The following is a 9,227-nucleotide window of genomic DNA, read 5'->3' as shown; positions in this document are numbered from 1 at the left end:
GTATACAATAAAATTCACTTTGAAATTTTTACTTATTGTGCTATTTTCCTGCATGTGTGTGTGTGTGTGTACCGTGTGTGTGCTTGATGCCTGCAGAGGTCAGAAGTGGGTGTTGAACCCCTGTGGCTGGAGTTACAGATGGTTGTGAGTTGCCATGTGGGTGCTGGAAATTGAACCCAGGTCCTCTGAAAGAGTAGCCAATGCTCTTAACTGCTGAGCTATCCAAGCCACTAATATCAACAACAACTTCTTCTTCTTCTTCCTCTTCTTCTTCTTCTTCTTCTTCTTCTTCTTCTTCTTCTTCTTCTTCTTCTTCTTCTTCTTCTTCTTCTTCTTTTCTTCTTCTTCTTCTTCTTCTTCTTCTTCTTCTTCTTCTTCTTCTTCTTCTTCTTCTTTTCTTCTTCTTCTTCTTCTTCTTCTTCTTCTTCTCCTTCTCCTCCTTCTCCTTCTCCTCCTCCTCCTCCTCCTCCTCCTCCCCCTCCTCCTCCTCCTCCTCCTCCTCCTCCTCCTCCTCCTCCTCCTCCTCCTCCTTCTCCTCTTCCTCCTCTTCCTTCTTCTTCGAGATAAGATCTTGATTTTTAGCTGAGATTGTCCTCAAACTATAAATCTTCCTGCCTCAGTTTCACAGCTCTGAGATTACACATTTATATACCATGCCTGGCTGAAACTTTAACCGTTTTGAAATACATGCTTGGGTGGCATTTGGTGCATTCCTGTTGTGCAGCCAGCACCTCTCACTGAGCAAATGCCGGCAAACGGCGGGGGTTACCCTGTTTTATAATGGAATACATTATGTGCCAGACTGATCCCTGGAACCACAGGTTTGTAGAACTGGCCTTCTTTATGGGTTTAAGAGAAGCACGTCTTTCTGAGTAAAATACAACTGGGTAAGAACCTTCCTACACGCTTGGACTTGTAGTGGGACAGTTTGAGTGGAGTTTGCTGAGGTTCTTTTTATTGTGTTTTGTTTTTCCCGTTCTTCCTCCTCTTCTATCCTGGAACTATGTAGTCAAGATCGGGTCTAAGCAGAGTGCCAGAGCCAAGCTGGAGCTTTCATTGTTTAACCATTTTATGGCAGCTTAGATAACAGTTACATTCACCAAAAAGCAAGCCAGAGTCAGCCCAGGTCACTGGAGGTGTTGGGACCAACAGGACCGTAGATATGCTCTGTAGGAAACCAGCTGGGGAAGGAATTTTCCAGTTACAGCTCTAGGACCACTGTGATTCAACTGTGACAACGTTTTTTTTTCTCTCTCTCTCTCTCTGTTTTTTTTTTTTATTTTTGAGATTATAATTACATTTCTCCTTCCCTCTCCTCCCTCCCTACTCTCCCACGTACCTCCCCACCCTCCTTCAAATTCATGTTCTTTTTCCCCCTAATTGTTATTGCTTTAATATGTACACACACACACACACACACACACACACACACACATTGCTAAATATAACCTGATGAGTCAGTATACTGCTACTTGTATGTATGTTTTTATGGCTGATCATTTGGCGCTGGACAACTATTTGGTGTGCTCTTCCTTGGGGAAGATCATGTCTCCTGCTCCCAATTTTCCTCAGTTGGCCTAGAGTTCTTGGTGTAGGGTGGAGGCCTTACGGGATTTCCCCTATCCATTGGCATGTCCATTGATACCATCCTTGTTAACTCACATTTGGACAGTCATGTTGCTGAGACCTCATGGGTACAGCTTCTGTACCCATGTACAGTCTCACAGCAAACTCCCTGGTCCTCGGGCTCTTTCTGCCCCCTCTTCCATAGTGTTCCCTGAGCCTTACATGTGGGGGTGTTATTACCCAAAGGATACTCCACAACTCTGCATTTTGGTTGGTTGTGGTTTTCCCATACTTGGGAAGCAGGGCAGACTGATTTCTGTGAGTCTGAGGCCAGCCTGGTCTTCAAAGAGAGTTCCAAGACAGTCAGAAAAAAAAAAAAGAATGCAGAAACCAAACCAAGCAAACTCAGACTGATGTGGAGTTCACAGCTCGTCTGCTTCCTCAGTGCTGTGGATACAGACATGCACCATCACCCCTCACTTCTTAGCAACTTTTATTTGCGAAGTCCTTCACTTCCCTGGTCCCTTCATCGAGTCATTCCAGTGGACCCCAGCCACAATCTCACGAAGCAGGCAGGACAGGTGTTGCCATTTTATGAGAAACAGTTTCCGGGAGCCTTGGCTTAACAGAAAATTCTGACTACCCTCCTGGAACAAGTTCCAAGACCTGAGGATGTGGCTCACACAGGGTCCTCTAGCCCTTCAATCTTCCATTGCTAAACCAGCATTCACCTCTGGTTATGCTGCCCCTGATTATCCCACAAAAGGGCTTGAACCTTGCAGGGAGTTTTTTCGAAGCCACAGCCCAGAACGCTGACCTCCCTTACATTCCTGAGCTCAGATGCATAAAACACCTGAGATTATGTCCCAGAGTGATGGCTCAGTTCAGTTCACGCTCCTGCCTCTCGGCAGCACGCTGTCTCTGATTCAGCATGGAAAAAACCCTTTATCCCACTGGCTTGCAGCTGCAATTTGTTCTAAACTTTGTTCCAGATGGACAAAGCTTATGACTTGCTGCTGGCATTACTTACACTAAGGCAACCCAGAAACTCAGAGGTGACACATTTAGCTGAGTAATAGTCTTTTAAAAGTATTTTTATGTGTATGTGTGTGTTGCCTGCATGTATGCCTGTGTATCATGTGCATGCAGTACCTGTGAAAACCAGCAGAGGGCGTTGGCTCTGCTGGCGCCTTCAGTGTCATACAGTCCACAAAGGCAGAGATTGTCTGGATCTTCACCCAGATGGTTACCTCTCACTGGTACAGTGAAGTCGTGTCTTCCAGTATCGTGTACTCAAGTGAGGTCTTGGGACTAGCTCTTGCCAGCTTGGCTCACAAATTGGGAAAACTGGCCAGTGAGTTCTACTATCTGCCTGTTGGAGCAACTTTTATCTTTAGTCCTTTAAATATGATGTTTCTCTTTGTGCTCTCTGTCTCTGCCTCTCTCTCTCTGTCTCTTTCTCTGTCTCTAAGCGTCTTTCTCTCTCAAAGTTAAAACAACACCCCAACCAATTGGGTAAGTGGGGTTGAGGATACCCAGGGATGAGGGCAGAGAAACCATCCTCCAAGTTACAGGCTTCTAGGTTCCCGCTGCTCTGTCAGGCACAGCTCTGCTATAGAAAAGGGACACACAGCATTGTGTCCACCATGTTCTGTCCGGCACATCTCTGGAAGGCAACAGTCTCATCTATGTCTCCATTTCTCCAGCCATCCAATTACTCAGTGGATCTCAGCTGTTGTTAGTTATATAATTGTATAATCCCAGAAAGGTTTAGAACTAAATATAGAGATGATGAGCTAAGGTAAATTCAGAACTAATATTTTTAGTATTAACCATCCAATGTAAGCCAGTCTGCATGGGCTTGGGATTCATGTAACATACGGTAGCAAAGATAGAAATTAAACCCTTTAGAGAACTGATATGTTACTATTTGAAATGTGTAACTGATTTTGTACTTATGATTTTAAATGAAAATATAAATAGAATTTAAATGTATTAACTGCACTGATATCATGAAGAGAATCGGGTTACTGGTCTTTCCTGGAAGACGCCAGCAGCCTTCCTGGAGGTCTCAGGATACTTAGCTTGCTTCCACTGACTGTCACAAAGCTGGGTTATCCCCTCTAATACTGTGCCCCAATGGCCTAAGAAGGCTGTAACCAATGAAGGGCAGAGACCAGACAGGAACCTTGAGAGGGATGTTTGTTGAAGGCTGGGTCAGGGAACTGCAAACGCTTGCAGTAAAGGAATCCATTGCAAACACAGTATTATTTGAGTCCAGGAGGCAATTCTGGAATAGTATGTACCACTTCCAGTCTAAAAACTATTCTTAACTCTGTGCAATAACAGACCACTGCATTTGGCTCCTGAATTATGGTGGGCTGACTCCTTAATTATGTAATATCTAAGTAAGATTATGTATTTTAGCTGGGTGTGATGGCACACACTTTCAATCCCAACATTTGGAAGGCAGAAGCAGGTGAATCTCTGTGAGTTCAAGGCCAGCCTGGTCTACATAGTGAGTTCCAGGACAGCCGGAGCTACATAATAGAGACCCTGTCTCAAACAAATAAAAAGATTACATGTCAGACAGTTTTGGCTCATGTCTTTAATCTCAGCACTCAGAAGACAGAGACAGGCAGATCTCTGTGAGTTCGAGAGTAGCCTGGTCTACAGAGCAAGTTCAAGGACAGACTCCAAAGCTGCACAGAGAAACCACATCTCAAAAATCAAACCAACCAACCAAACAAACAAACAAAATATTATGTGTTATGGTTTGGGTCAGGTTGGAGTGTACTCTCAAGGCCCATGTATTGTAGTCTAATCCTCTCCCTGAAGAGAGAATAGAAACTGACTGAGATTTAGTAGTGGGTATTTTGAATGTGATTAGATTTTTAAAAAAAAAGTGTGAAGTGGGGGCAAAGGGTGGGGACACACAGTCCAGACACTAGGCCAAGGACATGGGGTACACTCTGTGTCCAGATACAATAGAGGAATTGTATCTGATAGGTCTGCAGGGACCTTATGTTCTTGATAAGGTCAAGGGGAAGGGCCAGGCAATCAAATCCTGGTGGCTCCATAAGAAAAGGGAGGAAGAACAAAATACACCCATCCTCCCCTCCCTGTGTCTTGTCCCGTGATGGCCTATGCAGCCTCCAAGCTCTGTCAGCAAGGAGTCCGTGGGAAAAGCACAGCTCTCACTTCAAAGGGAGTGGGAGGTTGTGTTTCTTTGGAGCCACATAGAAGTAACCATGGCCTGGGACACACAGGTTCAGGTTATAATAAATACCAAGTTCCAACATGGTAACAGTTCCACTGAGTTTTTATAGTCAGAGAACAAAGAAAGTAAAAAAAAATCAAGACACTTAAAACGTACACTGTTCAGGGCTGGGAGATAGTTCTGTTGGTAAGGTGTTGGCTTTGGAATCATGAGAAGTGAGTTCAGTCTCCAGAACTCACATAAAAAATGTTGGTCACAGTGGCACCTGCTGATAATCCCAGCACTGAGAAAGCAGAGACAGGAGGATCCCTGGGGCCTGCTGGCCGGCCAGCCGAGCCTGGTTTTATCAGTGAGCTTCAGGCCAATGAGAGATCTCGTCTCAAAGGACGTGGACAGCATCCCCAAGAATGACATCTGAGGTTGTCTCGAGCCTCCACACACGTTCACACACATGCGCATGCACACACAAGTTTGTGTGCATTCACGAATGTGCACACGTACATGTCCGCGTGAAACATTAAAATACATTGGTGGAACTATCCGGCAGGCAGTTTCTACAGCAAAGTCTGGAAATCTCGGCTGTCGTTGTCAGGTGCTGGTGATGGCCTTTGGGTTGGTGGAGGCAGGTGGGGGAAGGGGGGAGCGGTTCATTTGCACATTCCAGAACGATTTACTTCTTAGTCACAAGGAGGAATGTTAGGTCAACACAGAGGTGGGCCCTGAATGGCTATTTAAAGATGGCTCAAGATAATTTAACTTTGGAGCTGTGACGTTCCAAAGTTCTCTGCAACCACAGAAATTCCAGCTGGTCGACCAGCCTCGTGGAAACGGTAACTTAGGGCAGCTTTTGTGTTCTGGAAACTTCACAACTTCACGGAGGCCATCACAAGACACGGCCCTTCCACTTCATAGCTCCAGAACTATACGCGGAAAGAAATTTCCTTTCTTACAACTTTCTCGATCTGTGGCATTGTGCCCCTGGCAACCAATAAACAACAAATTCATGCAGATAGTAACAAATGCTAGTAGACTAGATTTCCAGGTACAGCTCACGAGACTTGACTGGAGAACCCTGGCACTCTGGCCCTACATGTTTGCTCTACGGGCATCTGCTGGAGGGAGCGGGTGTCCTGTCAACAGGGTTCACGTGAGGTGTTACCAGTGAGGGAGGAAGGGACCATTTGAAAAAGGCTGCATCCAGGTTTTCCCTTTCCCGGGTGGGCTTTTCCAGTGTGATTTTATCAGGAGCAGACCCCAGCGGATGCTCTGTTGAGTCTCCCCCATGGAGCTCATGGTGTAGTAGGGATATGGCTGGCACAATGACTTCTGATAGCAGCTTGGATGCAGTCTCCTGCCTCACCCCATTTTAGGGATTAGGAGTGTGTAGCAAGGAGGGACTACTTGTTTGTTCTGGCCACCCAGAACCAAAATAACCACACAGAAACTATATTATTTAAAACACTGCTTGGCCCATAAACTCTAACTTCTTATTGGCTAACTCTTACATCTTAGTTTAATCCATTGCTAGTAATCTGTTGTATCGCCATGTGGCTGTGGTTTACCAGCAAGATTCCAACTGGTGTCTGTCTCTGGCAGGGCTACATGGTTTCTCTCACAACTATCTGTAACTCTAGTTCCAGAAGCCCTTTTCTGGTTTGCTTGGGTACCGCACAAACGTGGTGCGCACACATACACATAAAATAGTTAAAAACAAACAAGTGAACAGATGCCCTTAAACATACTGAAAAGCACATTGGGGCCTCCCATGTGGTTCAGCAGGTAAAGGCACTTGCCACCAAGCCTGATGACCTAAGTTGAAGCCCTAGGTGCCCTGATGGGAGGGGATAATTGACTCTTTAAGGTTTCCCATGACACACGTGCATGCACACACACACAGACACACACATACACTCACACACACACACACACACACACCATAAATTAATGGAAAGAAGTTTTAGGAGACAAGTATATTAATTCAGGAACTTTGGAGCACTGTACATTAATTGGATCATAGTTAAAGGATTATAAAGACTAAAATAAGAAGTCTCAAACCTAGTGACTTTGTGGCAGGTGGTGCTACCGTGTGTCTCAGTTGTGTTCATTCTGAGACAGATGGGGCAATTCCAGCTTCAGAATAAGGATGTTTTGCCACGGAGCAGGCTGAACTTGGGACAAGGTCATTGCTGCCTCCAAGCAGGACTGTTATCCAGGCAGAAAGAGTTAATCATAACAAGCCTTAGCTGCAAACTGAGGATGCCAGTTAGGACTGGTGAGTAAGGCCAGCTGATTCAGGCAAGACCAATGCAACTTCAAGGTCAGGTTACTGCAAACCGTGGTAAGCCTCTATTGCAATTATTCCCCTGCACTACGACACCGATTCACCTGCCTGGTCGCCTGCCGACAACTTCCCGTCTCTAGGATCAGCTGCCTAGAAAACCTCTGTGGAGGAAGTTCCCCCACCGTCTCATCCTCAGTGGCTTCTCTGAAGTATGTTTTAATGAACTTCATTTCTGCCTTCAGTCTTTGATGAATTCATTCACAGCCTACGTGCCACCAGCCTGTTAAATTCCACTCCTGACACGGAATCAACTATTTTGTATAAATTAAGGAATATAACAAATCGATAAATGTATTAATGCTGGTGGAATGAGAGAATTCACTATGGTTAGAGAAAAAACACAGAGGAACGGGGAAGCCAGAACTGTAGTAAGGAGGCCGCTTATTTGTCCCGGCTGCCCAGAACCAAAATAATCACACAGAAACTGTATTAATTAAATCACTGCTTGGCTCATTAGCTCTAGCTTCTTATTGGCTAACTCTTATATATTAATTTAACCCATTTCTATTAACCTGTGTATTGCCAGGTTAATAGACTGACCTGGGTTTAGTTCCCAGCATCCACACAGCAGCTCACAAATGTCTATGCTCCAGTTCTAGAGGATCTTTTGTTCTCTTGATGATCTTCATGGATACCAGGTATCCATGTGGTGCACAGACACACATAAACAAAAAACTCACACACATAAATTGAAAAAACAAATCTAAAAACAAAATAAATATCTTTGGTGGGGCTGGAGAGATGGCTCAGAGGTTAAAAGCATTAGCTGATCTTCCAGAGGTCCTGAGTTCAATTCCCAACAACCACATGGTGGCTCACGACCATCTGTATTGAGATCTGGTATACTCTTTTGGCATCTGTACAAATAAATAAATCTTAAAATCTGTGGTTAGAAGGCACATTGTTTGTGAGGTTAACACTGGTTGTCGCCTTGACAGATCTAGAATCAAGCCTGCCAGGACACCCATGAAGCATTCTCTAGATTAGGGTGCCTGTGAGGAATGTTCCTGGGTAGGGATACTGAAGTGGGAAGACTTACCCTGAAGGTGAGCAACACATTTCAGCATCAGTCGGATACAAGGAGCCCCAAGGGAAAAACATTTTGCCTGCTTGCCTTAGCCTCTTGCTGGTGAGTGCTTCTGCCTCTGCTTCTAAGCGCCTTTGCTGGCACCAGAGCCCAGCTTCATTAGCTTTCCAACATGGACTTAAGACCATGTCTATAGAAGTCTTCCAGGCCTTTGGTGTTCTATTGGGACTGCTGAGGCATTCAGGCTGGTGGACTTTCTGTAGTTAAGACAGCCACTTTTGGACTACCCAGACCACAAGGTGGTTGAATAGATTCCCTTTTAATATACATTCATTATGTTGGCTCACTTCCTAAAGAGAACCCAACTATACTGTTTTATGTCACATGATACACTATAAAAAGGGAAAAGGACAATGTAAAAGGACTTTATGATGTTACAGTCTCCGAGTGCAATAGAAAGGGAGATGATGTGAGAACTGGTGGGTGGGCTTTGTACTAGGGAGCAAGAAGCGCTGGAAGATAAAATATCCCCAGAACACAGGAGCAATGTGAGGGGGCTCCCAACGGCCAGAGGTGGCAATCCGAGTACCAGAATTGTACTGGTATCTGGTTTTGGCAGTTGAATCAAGAACAAATCCAGTCCTCATACCGCACGACTCATAGCAAAGAGGAGGACGGTTGGAAAAGGAAGGATTAGAGAAGGCAGAGGCAGGTGCTTGCTCTGTAGACACGAATACCAGCCAGAAAATACAGAAAAAGGGTGTTAGAATTGCAAAGTAATACAGTTATTACTGGTGTGGGAAGAATTCATCAGTGTGTGCTGTATCCATTGGGTAGGGTATTGTTGGGGAGAAAATAGTCACCAGGTTTCAGCTTATCCTGGGAGGTATTTATCTCCACTGGCTTTGTTGAGGAGAGAGGAGCCTTGAGCAAGTGGTGGCTCTTTGCATCTTGGCCTGGTGGATAATTATGTCAAACTGTGCATGTCCGGAAGTGATGGGAGTACCCGCCTTTGTTCTAAATGTTTCTGACTGTAATCATGAGGAAAATAATCCCGTGAATCCAGAACATGA

Source organism: Microtus pennsylvanicus, chromosome 15 (genome assembly GCF_037038515.1).
Source record: "Microtus pennsylvanicus isolate mMicPen1 chromosome 15, mMicPen1.hap1, whole genome shotgun sequence".
Lineage (NCBI taxonomy): Eukaryota > Metazoa > Chordata > Mammalia > Rodentia > Cricetidae > Microtus > Microtus pennsylvanicus.
The sequence above is the reverse complement of the archived record's forward strand: the minus strand, read 5'-3'. Positions refer to the sequence as shown.